The sequence below is a fragment of the Sciurus carolinensis genome, chromosome 3 (genome assembly GCF_902686445.1).
Source record: "Sciurus carolinensis chromosome 3, mSciCar1.2, whole genome shotgun sequence".
Taxonomy (NCBI): domain Eukaryota; kingdom Metazoa; phylum Chordata; class Mammalia; order Rodentia; family Sciuridae; genus Sciurus; species Sciurus carolinensis.
The window spans coordinates 50,785,375-50,808,399 of record NC_062215.1 but is presented as its reverse complement, the minus strand read 5'-3'; the positions used below and the strand labels follow the sequence as shown (position 1 = coordinate 50,808,399).

Genomic DNA, 23,025 nt, shown 5'->3' with positions numbered 1-23,025 from the left:
CGCTTCAGGGTTTGGTGAAATTAAACAGTTTTGAATTAACTAAGGGCCCAGCGTCTGGATTTTTAATAGAGTTTCAATTCCTGGAAGAGAAATCTGACAAAACTGGGCACCGGTGAATACGCCTGAGTCAGAAATGAGGCTACGTTCTACTTCTGAATTGTACAACTTTGTTGGTGCAGAAAATCTCGGGCATCAATTTCTCCCCAGAAAGAGAGTGAGATGGTAGTAAGACAGTACCTTACTTTTTCAGTACAAGATGTAAATTTCCAAATCCCACAGTGATTGTAATGAAAATCATTTAGTTCATAAATGTGCCATTTGGTGTGCATCTTTTGTGAACATACAGATTTTCCTCCCCCTCCCCCAACCCCAAACAGCCAGTGTGAGTCTCTTCAATTGCTTCACCCTCTGAGGCACATTGCAAAGTTTGCTGATCCCCACAAACACACGTTTTGCGGTCTGGTTCTGATTAATTGTGTCATGTTGTTGTCGAATAGTTTGTGCCTCATGACTGTGAATATAGACTTTTGAACAAGCCAATGGAAAACATGTCTTGGAGAGTCCAACCGGCACAGAGGCTCATGCAGGCACCCTGGTTTGCAGATGCCTGTGCCTCCTGTTGCATGTCGGGGCCTCCATTTTTACACTCAGTGTGTCCCGCTTTTACAGACCTAATTGTTCATCCCCCTCCTTCAAGGAACAGAATTGGCTTCCAGTTTGAAGAGACTTTTCAGGATTCTGCTGAGTAGTTATACTCCGACTTAGTGGTCTTGGAGGATAGAGTTCCTTTGATCTGCTCAGTTCCCTCAGAAATGTTGGTTTTTCCCATCTCTTCTCTCCCTTTCCTCTTTTCTTTTCTTCCTTTTGTGCGTAAAAGCCCTTTATTGACATTTAAAGGGTTTCCCAGGGTTTTGCTATCAGTTTTAGTTTGTATATGCATATGAAAGATGACTTTGTATGGTCACCAGCGGGGGCTAATTGGACAAATGCAAGTGAATACATTGAGGCGAATAAGTGGGATATTTTGGTAAAATGTTACTGGCATGAAGATTCCTCTTAGCATTGGTATTGTTCAATTTGCCACCCACCCCCATCCCTTCCTGTCACTTTGGACGTGAAGACATAACCTGCATCTGTTATGATGATGGTCATGTTCTTGAAATAATCTCTCTAGTTTAGGATTTTGTCTTTCAACCAAAGCACAAATTGGATTGACTTTTTTTTGGCTAAATTGAGCAATCAACGTATTAACTAATGTAATTAGCAAGCTTTTTTTTTTGCTCATAAAGTTTAATTAGGCCTAATAAGTACATAATCTACATGACAAATGATCAGCTAACAATATTTTTCTGGTTTTTACTGAAGTTATTTTAATTCTCAGTAGTTAAAGTATCTTTAAATCTTGCCAATTATTCAGTCATTTTATAAAAGCAAAGCCAATTCAACTCTATTAAAGTTATTTATAGTTTCCTTTTTGAATAGATGTTTTGATACCTTGTAGATATAACTGGGAACATCAGATTGAAGTTCTTCTGAAATCTTAATTGAAGTCTTGGTGATTTTTCCATCCTCCTGTAAAAGAGAAAGTCAGCAAGGACAATTTAGGAGTGATTTACAATTAAAGGTCGAGATTTTTATGAAAAGGCCCTGTAGTGGAGATATATGAATGAATTAGTATTTGACAGGTGTTCTGAGATACTAAAGGGCCTGTGCTAGGAAAAAGCATTAATAAATCCTTCAAATACTAACTTTGTACTATCAGTGACTCAGATTTTTTTCTCCCCAACATAATCCTGTCCTGTGAATTTCACACTGTTGACACATAAAGTCAAGCTATCTAGATTATTTACGAGGATAAAAGAATAAAGTATTTTTTAAATTACAAAGATCAGTTTTGATAAATTATCACTGTGCCTTTACAAAATAATTGGACATGATATATAATAGATTGAAATGCCATACTTCCCTAGGTTAACCTCCACTCCTCACCTCCCTGCCCCAAATCTCTAGAAATTGAAAATACATTGATGTCATTTGACTGAGGTGCTTATAGATTACCAAGAAACGCACCATGCTATATGATTTCTTTGCTCCGGTTTTCATTTTAGTGTTGATTCAAGGTCAGTGTCTCTACAGAATAAATGTGAATGGTTGTAAAGCCCAATTTTATTTAAAATACAATCTTGAATTTCTTCTGGAAAAAAAATACCTTCAAAACAATATGAAAGACAGGACCATGTATAACGTTACAGCTTCGACAACTCTCAGTGGAATAACTAAATACTTTCTTCCGTTCATATGTATCAGCAGTGTTCACTGCTTTTATACACATGTGCATTTACAATTCACTGTGTAAAGAAGCACCCATGTATGGTGTGGGGGTGTATATTCAAGGAAAAATGCATGAACAGTTTTAAACCACCTGGGTTGCTAGACCCTCCCCCACCTTCCTTTTCTCAAAAGAGCATCTGAAGACCATATTGTGTTTCATAAATTATTGACATCAGTTTTAATCAGTGTCCCCCTGACGTTGGGGCTGTGTTAGTATTTAGTGCCTGATGAAGCATGCTGTTTAATCTTACTGTGGGGATGTCAGCATGAGCCCCTGCCTGGTTTGTGACAGGTTGAGCTTTATGAAAACTTGTTTTGCGACTCACTCTATGGCTTTGTATTGCCCAGCTGTAACCCAAAACCCATACAAAAGCTGCTTCTGCAAGATGAGCACCATACTGGGCTGGCCTCCTACGGTCATGGGTGCCTGCAACATAATGCTCATAATTGTTTAAACATGGCTTTGAGGAGGGGGTCCTTATGCTGTAAATGGCCCTGGTTCTTGGGTCCACCCTCATCCCTGGCAAACCTGGGAGGTCATATTAGAGGTGTTGCCATGAGAAATCCAATGCCCCACTAATGACCCTTGGAAAATCAGAAGGCTAAAAGTATTTGTTGCCTAGACCATTGCCTGATATATAACTGAATGAGTATGTTTTTAAAGGTGATTGTTACAATTACTGTCATTATGGTGATTAACCCTTGAGGGCTTATTCTTTGCAAAGCACTCACATTAATTTAATCATTTAGTCATTGTGACTATGCTAATATGCTAATAAAGGCATTCCTCTGTATTTTAGATACTAGGAAGCCATGACCTAGAGACATTACATGGCCTACCCAAAGCCATATAGCTAGTATGTAGTGAGGCTGGGGCTCCAGACTGATATTTGTTCATAATTTTATAGCATCTGCTGTGCTACCTCTCTGTAGGGTAGAGGGATGGGTGATTGAGTGAATGAATGATTGAATGACTACCATTCATCCAGGTACAGGAAAAAAAGCAGGAACAACCTATTACTTCTTGCTAGAACTGGAAGTGGTTCCCTAGTTGCGTTGTATTTTATAATATCACATTATTATATTATATTCACACATACTTAAGTATGAAATATGAAGTCGTATATAAGCTTTTCTCTATTTATCTTAGTGGGCCTGGTGGGAAATGGGAGGACTGTGAGAGAAGTGGTATAAAATACCTTGCTATGGGTTCTCAACATCCACAGGTGTTGCTTATTTCAATTCTTGATTTCAGGGCCTGTGATCATTCCCAAAGGTGGTGAGACTCTGGGTGTGATGGCCCATACCTATAATTGCAGCCACTCAGGAGGCTGAGATAGGAGGATTGCAAGTTCAAGGTCAGCCTCAACCTTGTTGCCCAAGGTGGGGCCCTAAGCAATTTAGACTTTGTCTCAAAATAAGAAAAAAAATAAAAAGGACTGGGAATGTAGCTCCATGGTAAAGCACCCTTGGGTTAAATCCCTAGTATCACCCCCCAAAAAAAAAAAAAAAAAGTGGTGAGGTAGAACAGGTAATCTGAAAATCCCCTTAAAATGATTTTCTCTTCTCACCCTGGTGCCCACCATCCCATTGCTTCACCAGAATATATGGAAAGAATCCAGGAAGTGGCTAAAAGTATTGTTGGTAAAGAGCAGAAGGAGCTTGATGGAAAATGACAAGTCCCAGTTGCTGCTAGGTGCAACTGCAGGAATCAGCAGCTCTGGACTGTCATTTATCTCTGTTGGCTCATGGCAGCTGGAGTGAAGGGTCTCCGCTCAGGTACTCATTAGCACCTGGTGGGCAGGAACCTCATGCAAGGAGGATGCTCCCAACTCTATCCAGAGAATGGAGGGCAAATGTGTCAGGGCAGATCTTCTGGGGGGAGTGGGGCAGGTCTGTGCATTTCCTGGCTCTGCCAAGCTCTCTGTTAGCCCTGCCCAGACTCCTCTCTGACCTCCTCCTCCTGTAGAAAAATGAGATCCTCCGAAAAGTATTTGAGACTTTATGTCCAGAGTAAATATTGGAAAGGCAGTGGGTTGCAATTCAGATGTTCCCTGGACGGAATCGCCTCATTTTCTGCTCACAGCTGGTATCGATATTTCCTTCTTGAGATGAGTTGTGCTTTTCATTAAGTAAATTTTTTTGTCTTGGGATTAAACCAACATTGTATTCTTAATAGACTTTTATGTTTACACTTCAAAAGTCCACTGGGTTGTTATTCGTGTTATCTTGATGGCTTCTACAGTGTCTGCTATGCACACTGGCTTCACCAAAATAAATGGCTCTCCAGGGAACTGGATTATAAAACAGCCTTATCTGTGGATGCACAAGTATGGATATTTTGTGAGCCAGTATTTTTTTCTTTCTCTCAGAAGTGATAATCATACCTTGGGTTTCTGCAGTGCCTTTCATTATAGGGAGACGGGAGGTCTCAGAGGGCTTTTGAAATGCTCAGGACTTAAGCCTAATACTTGTAGAGTGCATACAGCATTTTGCCTGTTGTCTGGGAGCCCTCGTGGTCTCTGCAGCCTCAGAAGGCGTGGTGTTGGTTTGGGTGGCCAGGGAACTGCGGAGTTTAGAATGTCAGTCCCAGGTGGTTGTCAGGTTGCGTCCTGAAGACAGACCACAAACCCCTACCGAGGGCCAGGCATTGTACGAGGTGCTTTCTGTGTGCTTTGTTCAATTAATCAGATTGCCACAAGGAACGGAAGCTTTTCAAAAACAGATGTCCCTGCCACCAAAGGGCAGTTTGTACACACACAGGACTAAGTGTGGACAAGTCTGCAGGACGCATTGGAGAGAGCAGGGGGTATCAGCGGCGTTTGTTTCCAAGGCGGATCATATAAAAGCCGTGTCCTATTATAACCAACTCCAAGGGATGGTTACTCTGAATAGCACTTGTAATAAGTGAGCTGCCTGGGCCAGTCCCCTTGCTGGGTACGGTCGCCTCAAAGATATCTGCTTCATGAGGTTTGACTGGTGTATTGTAGTGAGTTCAGTATTGCATTCCTTCTTTTTTTCTCCTTCTTTCTTTTTGCAGTGCTGGGGATGGAACCCAGGGCTTCACACATGCTAGGCAAGTGCTCTACCATTGAACTATATACCTAGCCTGCATTCTTGTATTCTTGCTCCAAGAATCTCTGTTGTAAATTCAGAAGTAGGTTTTAACGTACTTTTTGAAAGTTACATACTTTATGTAAATTTCCCTCCATGTCAAAAGGCAGAGACCAATTCCAATGGTCAGTTCTTATCTGTAGAAATATCTGTCAGCAACTCCTACCTGGCCCTGGCTACGTGTGAGTTCAGCCCTGCTTAAATTACTTTGTGCCAGTTCTCTCCTGTGATGGAGAGAGGGATTCGAGGCCATGGAATTGATGAGATGTGGGATGTCTTTGTTTTTGTTTGTTTGTTTGTTTGTTTGAGACAGGGTCTCGCTAAGTTGCTGAGGGCCTTGCTAAGTTGCTGAGGCTGGCTTTGAACTCGTGATCTTCCTGCCTCAGCCTCCTCAGCCTCTGGGATTACAGGTGTGTACCACTGTGCCCGGTGAGATGTCTTTTGCCCAGAACCTTTTTCTCCAACACTTGAGCTCCTGCCCCATGCCTCCTTCAGGATGGACATTTCTTCCAGAGACACCTGTTGGCACTCAGAACACAAGAGAAGATGCCATCTAAGGGTATCGATGGTTCAGAAGTACTGACGAGACACAGAAAAGTGGGCTCTGCCCTGGCCTGTATCAGGGCCATCCCTAGAGATCCCTGGGCTGTCTGCCATTGGAATTAGTGTACTAGCTACAATTAGACTGAAATGAATTCAGGTTGCAGTATGCTTGTGCATATAAAGAAGACCCAGCAGAAAGATGACTCTCTGAGTAGAGTCGCCTTCCAGATTATGTAAAAGGTGGCTTTTCAGAGGTCTAAATAAGTTGAGAACCTTGCAAGGCAGAAAGTCACACCCCAGGTCACATCCCAACATAGCCAGTGCCTGGTTGGAAGAAGGTGCTAGAAGTACTTCTCCCTGGAGGCCTCAGGACTAGCCTATCTGAGGTCTCATCTCCCTGTGCATATGGTCACAGTTTAGTTGGGAACCCATCTGTACCCCCCTCCTGGTTGGTGCTGTCACTGGATTTTCTGGATTTTCCCTGGGGTCCTTTCCTGCCTGCAGATAAGAGAGGTTATTGTTTGTTGTGTCCAATTTTCATACATTCCAGAGGCTCCACACTTAAGTTAGACAATCTGTAGGACCACAGGGATCTTTAAAGAGACTGACTTTGAATAATTGGGTCCTATAGGGAAATGAGTTCTTAGTTTCCTGAGGGCATGTATGTTATACTACGTTCCATATTTGAAGTCCCAAAGTGATGGATATTTCCTGCCTGTTCAATTACTGTTTTCAGGGCTTCTGATTTCATCTGTTCTTGCGTGGAGTGACTGTGGTGCAGTAGTAGACCCCCACCATCCTGGCCCTGCTTACACTTGGGGAATAGACTCCAGAGATCCCAATGGATGCTTGAAATCATGGAGAGTACCAAACCCTATGTATACTATGTTTTTTCTTATATATGCACACCAGTGATAAAATTCATTTTGTAAATCAAGCATAATAGGAGATTAGCAACAAGAACTAAAAATAAAATAGAAAAATTAGAGCCATGTTCTATAATAAAAATTATATGAATATGCACTCTCTCAAAATATTGTATTTTGGAGTCTAGCAACCTCAGCATATGGTTTTTTTTCTGTCTTCATAAAGTTGAAACTTTCACTTATTCTCGTAAAGGAATTCCTTTATGGCTTCTCTCTGGCTTATTTGAATTGCCAGCATTGGTCTTCTTGAAATTTGGAGCCATTATTTTAAGTAAAATAAAGGTCATTTGAATGCAAGCACTGTGATGTTGTGACAGTCAACTGGATAATGGAGATGGCCATAAAGTGACTAACAGGCAGCATATACGGAATGGAATAGGACAGGTTGCAATGTCATCCTGTTACTTGAAGTGCCACCTAGTTTAAAACTAAGAATAGTTTATTTTTTGAATTTTCCATTTTATATATTTGGACTGTGGTTGACTGCAGGTAACTGATCACAGAAGCAGGATATTGGATAGGGGGAAGAGGATGACTATACCTAGCAAATGTATCATCACTCCTCCTTTCTGAAACCAGGGCAGACATTGCTAATTGATTGTAGCACACTTTGCTCCTAGCTCCAGGAATGATCTTACTGTATTTGAATCCTTCTCAATATAATTTCTTAGGTAGCTATTATTCCTGAGGCAGAATTAGCCTATCAGATGAAAAGTCTGCTATTTTTGGTCCCAGAATCCCTTTCCTTGCCCCTGACCTCTGTCCTGCAGACAAAAAAGCACTTTGTAAGTAGGTGTTTCTAGAGCATTCAGTGTTCAGGTGGCTCTCTTGGGTCTGGGGTTGCAAAGAAGTATAAAGTTGTTTCCCTTCCTGCAGGTAAAATAGGTTTTCACTGAGGAGGCTGTGTACATAAAAAGGGACTATATGTTCATTTGTACTACACTGTAGACATGGATGGACCCCCATAGTGACACTACGTGCCCAGGGCAGGTGCTAGATAGGTCTGAAGGAGAGGCAGGTTTAAGATGTGGTTCCTGTTCCAGGAAAGGATTAGATTTTTATTTTTTTTTTTATACCAGGGATTGAACCCAGGGGTGTATTCCACTGAGCCACATCCACAGTCCTTGTTTATTTTTTATTTTGAGATAGGGTCTTGCTAAGTTGCTGAGGGTCTTGCTAAGTTACAGAGGTTGGCCTCGAACTTGCAATCCTCTTGCCTCAGCCTCTCCTGTAAGTGGTATTACGAGCATGCACTACCATGCCCAACTCTGTGCCAAGAATCTGAGAGAGTATGGTTTCCTGGAACAAGTGGTTTTCTCAGGAACACTGGCTTGGAAGTTCCAGGGCAGCTTCTCCCAAAGTGCCTTGGAGTTTGAGACAGATGTTTATCACTGCCCCATCCTGGGTCAGAGCACTATGCCTGAGACTTCCTGTGTCACCTGAAGGCTGTTCCTCAATTCAAAACCATATCAGTGTGGTATCGAGAGACATGGACTCTACAGAAGCCACTGCCCACAGCACTCTGCGTACGTTTGGGCCGGTGTAGAAAGTGCCGAACAATAACAGTTCCAATCCCAGCATGAAAAAGGAAACACATTGTGTTTACAGATACTGAATTTGGCATCCAAAACATGAAAGTACCTTGAGGTTGGGCGGCCCTCAGCCTTGTGGCCAACTTGTTTTCCTCTCCCCAAAGCCAGATCTCAGAGGTGGGCAGGTTGGTCTCAGCCAACTCTTTATTCCCAGACCCAGCCCTGTCTCACTTCGTGGCTCAGACCTGGAGAGAATTCACGGTGAGAAAATACTTGGCCTCTCAAGCTGCCACGGGGAAGGAAATTACTTCTTACTCCAAGCCACAGAAATCAATCCTTCTTACACCACATTCAGGGGCAGATTTGCCATCATGGTACCCAGAAATTACAGGGAAGAATGGGACTTCATCTGCCTCTGTATTTCTCATCCTAGTTTATTATTTGAACCAAGGGCTTTGTTTTATTTATTTTTTATTTTTTAAATATTTTTGTAGTTGTCAGTGGATCTTTTATTTTTATTTATTTTTATGTGGTGCTGAGGATCGAACCCAGTGCCTCACACATGCCAGGCAAATAATGCTGTACCACTGAACCACAATTCCAGCCTGGGTTTTTGTTTTAAATCAGAGATATGTACAGAAAAATAATGATCTATGTGTAAGTGAAGAGCAAGTTCTGTTTTTTCTGATCCTTAGAATACTTAGTTCTAATTCAAGGTCAGAGAATACAACATTCTATTTGGTAATGTATGAACTATCAAGATATGTGTGTAGTAGCAGGGATGAAAGAACCCTTTTCTGGCTTCAGGTACCTGGGTTTAGATCCCAGTCAGGAGTGTGAGCTTGGGTAAGTTACTTAAGTCTCTGCCTTGACACCTGGTGGCCTGGGGGCCAGGCTCAAGATCACCTTGTATTTGCCTTGAGAGGGGCTCAGAGAAAGGGTATAAAAAGGAGACCCAGAGGTGGATTCCAGCAGCATACATTTCTATGGTCCTTACCATTGCCATGATCTGTTCTAAGAATTTGATAAATAATACCTCATTTAGTCTTGGAACCGTCCTGCGAGGTGGGTTCTATTATTGTTATTGAGTAAACTTTTTTATGACAATAGGACATTTGTACAGAAAAGCATGTGACTTCTAAGTGTTCAACTCAGTGACTGCACAATGTCACACGCCTGTATATCCAGCGCCTACCTCAAGAACATCCCAGCACCTCAGATGCCGCTCAGTGCCCTTCAGATTATCATGCCCCCCTGCCCATGGTGCCTTGGTTTTGAGTATTTTTGAACTTTGTGCAAATGGTATTCTATTCTGGCTTCTTTCTTTTGATATTCCATTTATAGTGTTTATCCACAAATTAGTTCTGATTGCTGTCTAGAATTCTGATATAAATGTATCATAGTATATTTCTCCATTCCTTTTAGGGCAGACATTTAGGTTTTTTCCAGGTCTTGGCAGCTGTGACCATACTTGTCCATGCTTTTTGGTGCACATAAGAATGAACTTCCACTGAGGAAGTATGTAGAAGTAGGGTTCCTGGGCCCAAGGGTGTAAGTATCTGTTCAGATAGGTGGTGGATATATACTTAATAGAAAGTGGCTGTATAAAAATCACATTTGTACATCACTTCTTGGGTGAAGAAACCAAGGCACACAGTGGAGCTAGGTAACTTGTCCAAGGTCACCTGGCTAGCAGGTGGCCAAGCTGAAATTAGAATCTAAGCAGTGTGGCTCATGGGTCTTGTTTTTCTCCACCGTGTCTTGTTGCCTCCCATCTTTAGTCTCTGTACACCCTGTCAGAAAGAACTGTTCATACCAGGAAGCAAAGGGGATTTGTCTCAGGTCCCTGTAGTTCTCTGGACATCAGTTTTCTGTGCTGTAAAATGAGGGCTTGGACTACAAAGCCCATCTGTGGCTCTGCTACTCTCTGTTCTGTGACACACACCGCCTTCCTGAGTGCTCTTCCTGTCTAGCCACCCACCTGACACATTCCCTGCTCACCCAGAACCAGCTTTGCAATTTGAGGTATTTTCCACTCTCCCCTTCTCTTGGGTTTCCCCTATTTGGGGACCTCGTTTTCCCACCTCTCACCCCCTACTCAGTTCCTCCACCTGGTGCATGGGAATGACGTGGGGCCTATTCCTTCTTTGCCCTCCTGCATGCGGGCTAACCAGTTTTCTCTCCAAATCACGTGTGTTCAGCTGCGTGCTTTTCACAATATAAACTCACCTGACTATCTAGCACTGCCGTCAAGAAATTAAATATTTCCAACTGGGTGCGTTGGTGCACGCCTGTTATTCCAGCTATCTGGGAGGCTGAGGCAGGAGGATTGCCAGTTTGAACCCCTCTTGAGCAACTTACTGAGAGACCCTGTCTCAAAAAATAAAAAGGGCTGGGAATGTAGCTCATGGGTTGAGTGTTTGCCTAGCATGGGCAAGGTCCTGAGTTTAATCCCCAGCATTGCCAAAACAAGAGAAAGAAATATTTCCAGAAGGCCTCTTTCAGCTCCTCCCAATCATCATTTCTCCAGTGTAACTACCATTTTGATTTCTCACACCGTAGACTTGAGTTTTGTCTATCTTTGAACTTCTTGTAAGTGGAATCATACAGTATGTTCTTGTCAATATCTGGCTCCTTCTGCTCACCATTTTTCCTTGTAAATGTCTTCAACATAACTTATCCCATGATCCTTGTTGGTTTGATGGATGAACGCAACTACTTGGGGGTACCTATCCTCCTGCTTGTCTGTCTACTGACCTATACACATGGTGAATGATTTCCTTATGTGTTTTGTACTTTCTGTGAACTTATCTTTATTTGAGATTTTGTGGAAATCCCACTGATCTCAGTTATAGAAATGCCCTTATCCAGTGCTTTTGCTTTGATTCTGCCAAATTCCTAGAGGTATTATTGGTCTGGGTCCAATTTTTGCTTTGATTAATCACCTTGGAAATTTTTGAATCGAATGAGGAGCATTCAAATCTTCCCGGTTCTGGAGTTTCATTTTCTCATTTACTAAGACTTTTTTTTTTTTTTTTTTTTTCCTTTACTCAGAGCTTTGGGTAGTGGTAGGCTTTTGCTGTTATTTTAGGCTGATGAACAAAGATTTTTCTTTGTTCCTCTTTCACTCAGGAGAGTACATTTGAAAGGTCCAGGTTTTTGTCACCTGCATTTCTGCTTTAGTTATCCCCCTTCCCTCCACCCCCTGTCCTCCTGCCCTGGCCTGTTCCCAGCATAGCAGTGAGAGGTAATTACTGTGCATTAGCTCTCTGTCCACTCAGGGGGACACCCGAGCTCTTGCAATGGCTGCACAGCCCTGCCTAGTCTAGTCCCTGCTTCTGTCTGTCATGCCTCCTCGTGTTCTCCCTCGTATTCCCTCTGTTCCAGTCCCTAGATGTCCTTACTCTAGCATCCAGGCACCCTTGTTACAGCCCTGGTACTGGCACTTCCCCCTGGGGAGTAGATGTGCTCAGATGCTAGATCTTTGGTCTAATATCACTTCACAGTGAGGCTTGTCCTGACTGTCCTACTTCACTCTGCTGTCAACTCCCCAATTTCATGTCTGTCTGTCTGTGTCATTCTCTCTCTCCTGAGATCATCCTTCTCCTGATGTTTTTCTCCTTTTCCCCATAATGTGTATCGCCCTCTAATAAACCATTTAATTTACTTATTAATCATGTTTATTATCTGTCTTCCCATTCTTCCACTGATTACTTTCCAACCCTTGTTTGAATGTAAGTTAGCATGAGGCCTTGTCTGTATTATTCACCAGGGTGCTGGTATAAGTAGGTGCTCATTAAATAGGCAATAAAAGAATTAAAACCCAAGCCCAAAGACATTAAAGCTTATTTTTAGGTCTCCTGCACCAGCTTTCTTTGCCCTCATCTCTCTCCTCCTCTTACCCTTTCTACTCACTCACACCTTTTGATCACTGGGATCTCAATGTTGGCTTTCAAGTTTTTCTTTCCTCTAGCAACATGGGATTTCCTTTTATTTTTTATGAGATCTGCTATGCATTAAATTTTTTAAAAAAAATTACATTTCGTCTAGTATTTCTAGATGTTTGCAGTGGTAGAAGTTCTTTATTACTTCAGTTCACCTTGTTGCCAGAACTTGAAGTCATGTATTTTAATCTTTCATCCATCTGGAATTACTTATGACATATGGTGTGAGGTAAGGATATCCATTTTTTCATGAAATATTTTGCTAGTTATTCAGTGACAACTATTGAAAAAAATCATTATTTGTCACTGAGGGGCCATATTTATTAAATGCTTAAGTATTATATCAACTACGATCTATTTTCTGGATTTTCCATTTTGTTTCACAAATCTGCCTATTTTCCCTTCACTTCCTATATGAATGGTGCATCTGGCAGGCTCAGTATTCACTTACTCATTCTTTTTCGGTTATTCTCATTGCTATTCTTGATTGCTTATTTGTTTATTCATTTATCAGTGTTAGGGAGTTTGTCAAGTTTCATTACAAATATCATTGGTAATTTGATGCGCTAAGGTGAATTTGGTACTGGTTGATAACTTAAAAATTTTAAATTGTGACTGTATCAACTAACTGTTGTGTGTAATGATCTAATTACTTAAATGTCTCCATTAAGGCTGTTAGGATATCAAAAGGGTAGAGTATAAGCCTGGACAAAATCATGGACTGTGTATTTCTCTCTGATTCTTCCAGATGAATTTAAAAAATAGATTTATTGAGATATAATTCAATAAAGTACACATATTTACCTATGAAACCATCACCACAATCAAGATGAAGAACATACCTGTCAACCCAAAATGTTTCCTAATCTTGTTAATCCCTCCTACCCTTTCCCACCCTTGTGCTCTCTGTTATTATATTCGTATGCATTTTCTAGAGTTGTGTATAAAAGGAATCATACACTGTAGTTTTTTATCTGGTTTCTTTTACCCTGCATGATTATTTTGGTTATTCATTCATTCACAATTGGTCTATTAACCTGCTAATGGACATTTAAGTTGTTTCCAGTTTGTGACTATTACAGGTAAAGTGAATATGCCTGTATGGATCTATGCCTTCATTTCTCTTGGGTAAATAGAATGTCTGGATGATGCAGTTGATGTGTTTAATTTTTTAAAGAAATTGTCAAACTGTTTTCCCAATGTGTGTACCACTGTACATTTACACCAGCAGTGTATGAAGGTTCCAGTTTCTCCAGTTCCATTTTCTATGAACATTTGATATGACCAGTCATTTTAATGTTAATCATTCCAATAGGCATGTAATAGATACTTTTTTGTAATTTTAAGTCTAGAAACCAAGAAGCATAGAATGTTTCCACTTATTTGTGTCTTTTCTGCCCTTCAGTAGAGTTTGTAAATTTCTTTTTATTGGAATCACAAAATTTTTAAAAAGTTTGCTTCTCTGTATTTATAATTTTGATTTCTATTATGAAAGGGATTTTTTTCCCCAAACTTCATGTTTTATTTCTTGGGTATTGCTGATGCTTAGGACAACTTAAAAAATTTTTTTTTTTGCTGTCCTGGGATTGACCCCAGGCCCTTTTACATGCTGGGCAGGCTGCTCTGTCACTGAGCTGCACACCCTAGCCCTTAATATTTTTGTATATTTTGTAACCTGTAACTTCACTGAACTCTTTAAATTAGTTCTCGTATTGTCTCAGTTAAGTCTCTTCCTTTGGACTTCAACTATAATTCACAAATCATGAATATTTTAGTTCTTTTTTTTTTTCAATTCTTGTAACTTTTGTTTATTTTTCTTGTCTTACTGCATTGGCTAGAACTTCAAAGTAATGATCTGTAATAATAGAAAGTGTACCCTTTTCTTGATCCTGATTTCCTGATTGGAGTGAGAATGTTTCTAGACTTTCATTATTTCTTCAACAGAGTAGCTTCTACTTCTGATACACTGGGAAGTTTGCTCTTTTAAAATTTTTTTCACTGGGCTAAGTGAAGTGGGATATAGCTGTGTCCCAGCAGTTTGGCAGGCTGAGGCAGGAAGATGGCAAGTGTGTAGCCAGTTTGGGAAATTTAGTGAGATCTGATCTCAAAATGAAAGATTAAAAAGGACTGAGAATGAGGTTCAATGGTAGAGTGCCCCTGGCTGGGTTCAGTTCCCAGTACCACACAAAATTATCATCATAATATCACCATCATTATCATCACATTTTTGTCTTCCAAGGGAATTCTATATCTTTTAGCAGTCACTTCCTGTCTCCACCCCAGCCATGGGCAACCAATCTACTTTCATTCTCTATAGATTTGCCTCTTCTGGATATTTAATATGAATAGTAACATATCATATGTGGCTTTTGGGCCTGATTTCTTTCAATTGGCATTGTGTTTTCATGGTTCATCCTTGTTGTAGCATGGATTAGTGTTTAATTTCTTTCAATGGCTGAATACTATGCTAGTGTATGAACAAAACAAATTTTATTCATTCATTCATCAGTTGATGGACATTTGAGTTGTTTTCAGTTTGTGATTTACTATGAATAATGCTGCTGTGAACTCTGGTGTACAAGTTTTGGTGTGGACAATGTGTTTTTATTTCTCTTGGGTATACCACCTAGGAGTGGACTGGATGAGTTATATGGTAACTCCGTTTAACTTTTTGAGAAACAGACTGGTTTCCCAGGAGCTGTACATTCCCACCAACATATGAGGGTTCCTGTTTCCCCATATTCTCGTCAACATTTAGTATATATCTTTCTGATTACAGCCATTCTGGTGAATATGAAGTGATGTCTTATTGTGGTTTTGTGATTGTCTGAATTTGAATTATTTCAAAATTATTGGAATAAAGTCCATTTGGTGATGTATTATTGTTTTCTAGTATTTTATTTCGGATTTTTATATCTATGTTTAAAAGTGAGATTTGTTTGAACTTTCCCCTCTTTATTTTTTTCATATTTTTTATTAGTGCATTTTAATCATATACAATGGTGGGATTCATTGTTTTATATGGTCATACACATACATGATTTCCTCTCTTTATATTGTCCTTTTTATGAATTGTAACTTTGTAAAATATAGTGGGGAGTTTCCATTTTGGCCTGTGCTCTGGAATAGTTTCAGTAGCATGAGAAATAGCTGGTCCTTGTAGGTTTGCTAGAATTAGCCCATCTGGGCCCTTCCATTTTTGGAATTAGTTATTTGATAACCATTTCAATCTATTCCATGCTTATATGTTTATTCAGGAATTTTCAACTGTTTTTTTTTTTTGAGTCAAATATGGTAATTTATTATCCAAGAAAATAATCTTTTCCTAGATTTTCATTTTTTTAAAGCATAGAGCTAGGTATGGTAATCACTAAAAATATATTAAAAATTTCCATATGTGCCTATATCATCTTTCTAATTTCTAATGGTGAATATTTAGTCTCACTCTCTGCTTAGGATTGTTTGTTTTCTTTAAATTTTTGGAACCAGTAACAATAACCCTTGATCATATTTATTGAACACCCACTGTGTGCTAGATCCAGTACTAAGAATTTTGGATATACTGTCTAAAGTTAAAAATCTTTACAACTCTGAATTAGTACTGTTATTCCCATTGTACGGAGTAGTTAAGACATTTAACTTGCCTGAAATCACACAGCTATGATTCCCAGAGATGTAATTCAAACAGGACCTGTCTCCTCTCAGTCAGTGTTCTTATCTAGTTACTATTCCAGTCTGCTGCTTATTTTTGAGTAAGTTTTATTGCTTTCTTATTCTCTAATTTTTAAAATATTTATTAATTTCTTGGGCTTTTTTTGCGATCCTTCTAATTTTTTGAGTTGAATGCCCAGTCCAGCTAATGTTATTTTCTTATTCCTATTTAGCAATCAAATCACTTAAAGCAATGACTTTTCCTCTGTAGAGTAGCTTTGACCACTTATTAAGTTTTAATCATACTATCTTCATTGTCTCTGTTTTTACAATGACTGTCATTGTAGTTTATATATATATATTTTTTTGTTGTTGTTACTTATGTATTGGATTTTGTTGGAGTTATTTATGTATTGGATTTTCATTTCCAGGGGGTTAGGTCCTAAACAAAATATTGTTTAGGAAATAATGTCTAATTTTAGTTTATCGCAGCTGGTAGTATAGCTAGTACAGTTTTTTGGTTTGGTTTGTGTTTGTTTTACTTTTTAGAAAGATCTCGTGCTTGTATAAGATCATTTCTGTTAGTGTGTCATAGTGAATGAAAAAGAACTATTTTTAGTATACAAATTTCAATATATTTATTATATCAGTCTTATTGTGAGTGTATTCTTCAGATACCCTATATTTTTGGTTTTCTTTTTGCCTGCTTGGGGCAAAAACATATTAATGGAAGACTTTGACATATGACTTTCAGTCTTTGATAAATTAAGTGACCAAGTCATCTATAATCTTTTAAACTAAGAACTGTTTATAAGGCATATAAGGCAAATGAATGCAAAGTAGAAGCTGGGGATACAAAAATTATATCTGAAAAGTGTAATTCAAAGCAAATGAAGTATTCATAAAGCCGTTTTTTGTTTGTTTTTTTGGTGCTGGGGATTGAACCCAGGGCCTCATGTTTGCTAAGCACATATTCTAGATCTCCTGTCCAAAGCTGGTTATTTCCTACTGACACCACAAAATATGTACTGTGGCATAAACTCCAATGGAGTATGGATGACTTGGGCTTTGGTCTCCTTCGTGCAGAGAAGGAGTGGACAGATGATCTCTCAGTCCCTTCCAGCACTCACATTCTAGAGGATAATGGGGTTCACTATTAAGCAAGTCCAGGGCTAGAATTAACGGGGAGTAAGGATTAGAGGCAAAGGAAAGGACAAGATGATTCTTAGCCTGAAGCTGGAGCAGTTTGGGCTGACAGCTGGGGCTGAGTTTATTGCTTTGGCTCATCCAGTCTTTACATGAGCATCTGCCTCATTGCCTTTTGGCCTGGCAAAAGAGAGTTGCTGAAATAGAAGTCAGTCTGTAAGGACAAGATGGCGAGACCACAAGGATTCACTGTCACTGGGTGCCACCTCCCATAATGAGATATGACCCCAAATGTTGTGGTTTGGCTCTGGAACATCCTCCCTCCCCCCAACAGAGCTCTCGTCCCTCCGGAAGTGTTTCCTTAGCCTTCTCCTACAGGAATGGGCAGGCCACCCAAATCTGTGCCTGCCTCTGTTTCTCCTAATTCTTTTGCCAAGGGTAATGAATTCATGGAAGAAAGACAAAAATACAAAAGAGAGGAGTGTGTTTTACAGAATACCAGAAGCATGAAAAAAACTGAAAATTAATGAGCTAAGTATCTAATTTAAGAGATTTTTTTTAAAAAAAATGAACAGAATAAGCCAGAAAAAAAGGAAGGGTGGGGAGGGAGAAGAGATAAAAATAAGAACAGAAGTCAATGAACTAGAAAACAAATATTCAACAGAAAGGATCAACCAATGCCAAAAGTGGGTGTTCTGAAAGACTAATAAAAATAAATATCTGGAGATATTGGTCATGAAAAAAGGAAGTGGCACAGACAACATGAGGAATGAGAAAGAGACATAAGTAGAGATCTAATAAAGGCTGAAAAATAAAAGGATGCCTGGGTTCAATCCCTAACACCCCCACCTCCCGAACAAACAAGTAATACTGTGAACAAATTTTTGGCAATAAACTTCAGTAATATATTCTCCATGTTATCTTTATTGGAAAAATTCTCATGGAGTGTTCCATAGACCATTTCTGTTAAAATCCCATGTGCAGCTGGGCGCGGTCCACACACCTGTAATCCCAGCAGCTCATGAGCCTGAGGCAGGAGGATGGGGCAAAACCAGCCTCAGCAACTTAGCAAGGCCCTAACCAACTCAGTGATACGCTGTCTCTAAGTGAAATACAAAAAAGGGCTGGGGGTATGGCTCAGTGGTTGAGTGCCCATGAGTTCAATCCCCAGTACCAAAAAAAAAAAAAAAAAAAAAAAAAAAAAAAAAAAAAAAAAATCCATGTGCAAACAAAGAAAAAACAAAACATGGTAAAATGGACTTTATAAAATTTTTTAAACTTGTGCTCCAAAGGACAATATCAGGAAAATGAAAAGACAACCCACAGAATGGTAGAAAATATTTGCAAATTATGTCTGATTAAGTATTTAGAATATCTAAAGAATATCTAAATAAATGGTAGAACTGAACAACAAAGAACCCAATTTAAAAACTGGCAAAAGAGTTGAATAGATATTTTTCTAAAGAAGATGTGTAGTGGCCCATAAGTACATGAAGAGATGTTCAGCATTATTAGCAATCAGGGAAATGCAAATCAGAACCACAATGAGGCCAGCATGGTGGCCCACACCTGTAATCCCAGTGACTCAGGAGGCTGAGGCAGGAGGATCAAGAGTTCAAAGCCAGTCTCAGCAATTTAGCAAGACCCTAAGCAACTCAGCAAGACCCTGTCTCAAAATAAAATACCAAAAAGGACTGGGGATGTGACTCAGTGGTTAAGTGCCCCGGATTCAATACCTGGCAACAAAACAAAACAAAAAACTCACAATGAGATGACTGTTCACACCCTCTAGCTTGGCTATCATTAAAAGGACAGATGAAAATGAGTATTGGTGAGGATGTGGAGAAATTGACACCCTCCTGCACTGCTGTTGGAAATGTAAAGCAGTGCAGCCACTTTAGAAAATAATTCCTCAAAAGATTGGACATACCTATGATATGACCCAGCAATTCCAGAACTCCTAAGCATATACTTAAGAGAAACAAAAATACATATCCACACAAAAACCTGTCTGCAGATGTTCATAGCAGCATTATTCATAATAGCAAAAAAGCAAATACCATTCCAAATGTCCATCAGCTGATGAACAGATAAATAAAATATGGTATATCCATATAATGAAATATTATCCAGCCATATAGAGGAACGGAGTACTAATACATGCTAAGACATGGGTATTCCTTGAGAACATGAGCTTGTCACAATCATTTAATCCCATATTATTAAATTTATATGAAGTGTCCAGAATAGGCAAATCTATAGAGCCAGAAAGCAGATTAATGGTATAGTCAGAGACTGAGAGGTAGAGTGAATAGGGAGTGACTGCTAATAGATTCTGATAGATATAGTGAAAAAAAAAAAAAAAAAAAAACTCCGGTTTTGGAATTAGGTAAGCCTTACCTATCCCCTTGCTCCATCATGGACCAACTAGACCTGGAGCACCTTGGCCTCAGTTTCCTCATCTGTGAAGTGGGTATAATCATGTCTATGTCCTGGAATTGTCAGAGGGCTAAATGAAGCTGTGGATGAGAAATGCTAACTGCTGTGCTTATGCTACCAGGTGCTCAAGGAATAAAGACCAGCTGTCCCCAGTGGCTCAGGCACTCAGAGATTTTCTGTATGGTTCAACTCTGGGTCCGCCTCTGACCTTGGAGTGAGAGAATAAATCCTCTTTTCTGGGCTATTGTAGGCTGTCAAGGAGCCATCTCAGCACCCTCGTCTGATAGCTGAGAAAAGGTAGCTCACAGGAGAGGGGGGATTTTGACCAAGGTTGAGATGGGGAAGTGGCCCTGGCAAGGGCAGAGAGCACCGTGGGGGCCCCGGGAAAGCAGCCTGGCCGAAGAGCTTTCTCACAGGCTCTCCTTGGCAGACTGCTTATAGTTATACCAACTTCAAACAAAAAGGGTTTTCAGACACAAAGGAAGGCTCAACCTGGCCGGTGCCAGGCCTGGCTTGGCATTTGAGTTCAGAAATCCAACTCCTCAGAGCTCACAGACAGGCCAGACCATCCTACCCCCACTCCAGGAATGCCAAGAGCCCTCTCCGTGACTGACCCCGGGTCCTGTTCGTTAGAGGTAAATCAGCCAGTGCACCCAGGGCATGTATCCTGCTGACAGCTGAAGTATAATTGACTAATAAAAATTGTATGTATTTAAGATATACAGCGTATTTGAATATATAAATATATTGTGAAATGATTGCCATAGTATAACGTATAACAGTATAACATGTCCATTTCCTCACATAGTTATTTGTGTGTGTGTGTGTGATGGGAACATGTAACATCTTCTGTCACAGCAATTTTCAAGTATACACCAAATCATTAGTTATAGTGACCATCCTATACAATAGATCTCCATAATTTATTCATGCTATCTGACAGGTGACTTTGTACCCTTTGATCAATATCTCCTTATGCTCTTAGTTGATTACTTTAAAATAAAGGAAAATAGGTAGTGTAAAGTAGGTTTTCAGCCCTTGTCTTTACATAGCTCCCTCCATGTTCTATCTCTTGGGTGGCCCATGTGACCAAAGCTATGCATTTGTCAGAGGGTGAACCAGATCAAAGGCATAATCATGGACTCTTGGCATGACCAAGTGTATTTTATTTTTTAAATAAAGTTTTTTAAAAAATATTTTTTAGTTGTATATGAACACAATGTCTTTATTTATTTATTTTTATGTGGTGCTGAGGATTGAACCCAGTGCCTCCCCCGTGCAAAGCAAGTTCTCTACCACTGAACTACAATCCCACCAAGTGTATTTTAAATGACCAGGCAATCCCATTTCTACCTCCCACTGCACCCTTCCAGAAACTCACATGTGCACAAAAAAGGCTTCAATCTACTGGTGATAGATATATCTATCTATTTATTTATTGGTGAATAAATCTGGGACAAATACACTTGTGTGTGGTTGTGGGTACCAAAAAGAACAACAGTGTCCACCAGTATGGAAATGGCTATGGAAACCAGTGTACTCTCACCCTGCAATACCTTGCTGCAGGTAAAGGCAAAGCTCTGTGTGTGCTCTTGGACAGGGCTCCATGATATAAAGCATATGATACCATGTATGTGTTAAAACAAAATCCTGCCTCCTCCATGACTGACACCATGAGCCCTGGACAGAGGGACTGCGTCCTTATCATAGCTTTATCTCCATCACAGCTCTGGCACATGGAAGGCCCTCAATAGCCGCCTTTGGAGTAGCATTTGTTTCAGGAAATATATGTCTTAACTGAGTTTGCTAATATTACTCAGCTAAGTAGATTATTAATTTAACTTGTTAAATTGGTAAAGAACTAGAAGTTGATTATTCCTCAGTGCTGGACTGTGTGATGAAGGGGGCAAACCGTAGACCCTGGGGCCAAATTCTGTCTGTTGCCCATTTTTTGTAAATTCATTCTTGTTAGACCACAGCCACACCCATTTGTTGATATCTTGTCTATGGCTGGGTTCTGGACAAGAGCACAATCAAGTAGTTGTAACAGAAACCATGGGGCCTGCAAAGCCTAAAAGTATTTATTATCTGGCCTGTTTCAGAAAAAGTTTGTTGACCTTTGTCTTCAGCTTTTCTCTCAGACCAGCCCTGTTTCTTTGAAAACATGGGAGATACTAGAATGGAATAGCCCTTCCTACTGCTGCTGTATGACTGGGGCAGCGGGTTGGGAGTGCTGTTTGTAAAAACCTAGACTAGTGGTTACTTTGTTACCAATTAACTGGTTATGAAAGTCACCTCCTTCTCTCGCTTCTCCAACACACAAGTAAGTCCCACAGCAAAAGTCCCGTGTAACCCAGGTTCTCCGTGGGCATTAGCTGTAGAACTTCTGAAAAGCTTTCTTTCCTGAGTACTGGCCCCACCCCCAGAACGTTCACATCCCCCCAAGAACAGAGCCTGGCTGCTGTTTGTGTCTTCAGGAACTAGGAGGACACTGGTACATTGCAGGTGCTTAATACTTACACAGTGGATAAAAAATACATCCCTGAAAAGTATAAAAAAAAAAAAGAGACACCTTCAGTGTCTTGCCCCTAGGTAGCCTATCCAGAGAGCACTTGCCAGAAATGAAAGAAATCTGTTAACTCAGAGGAAATGATCAGTTATACAGAGAACCAGCAAATGGTTCACGGTGCTGATGGTTTCATGGGTGAAAAGGGAGTGTCTTGCCTCTCTTTAACAGAGGGCTCATGGAGGTGACGTATCTTGCCATGAAGGCCTCAGCCCCGGGCAGTGAGTGCGCCTCTCCAGGGTCTCTGAGGTGCTTTTCCCAGAGTGTTCTCCTGTTTGCTTGGCTGGATTCCCCATCGGGTGCCTGACTTCTGATCTTTTAGGCCTTAGGTAGAAAATGTGAGACTGCCATGAAAATGGAGAATCCAGGCTAAAGAGTGGACAGTGAACACAGTTCTCTCCCAGAGAAAGAACCTAGCATTTGCATTTCTAGAATGGTTTTTGTTTGGCTTGAGGTGTAATTTCAGCAGCAAGCCAATTATCTAGACGATGGACCATGCGGGGTGGATCCCTGTCTAGCTGCAATGTTACCTTCTGGGGGAATCGCTTGGGCAGGCCTGTCCAAAGTTTGGTGACACAGGATCCCTCACTGTGGCCTTCCAGCTGCCCAGCTGTGTCCAGCCTGCCTGATGGGGGAAATGGTTTGTTTCTGCTTCCTCTTTGTACAGGATTGGAGAAGGAAAGAAAGGGGGACACAAGGGAAGGATTAACCCTCCTATAATAGTTTTTTTCTATAACGGGGATGTTCATCTCCCCTTGTTGAGGTGGGGGTTTCATCAGAATGAACCCCCCCCCACTATGCTGCATTTATCAAAAGGTGCCCTATGAGGCAGA

At 40.4% G+C, this 23,025-nt stretch overlaps 1 protein-coding gene across 2 annotated transcripts in view; it reads left to right on the top strand.

Annotated features, from left to right (window-relative positions):
- Ntn1 (netrin 1) overlaps positions 1–23,025 on the top strand; it is a 179,379-nt gene that overhangs the window by 2,631 nt on the left and 153,723 nt on the right. The window lies entirely within an intron of this gene.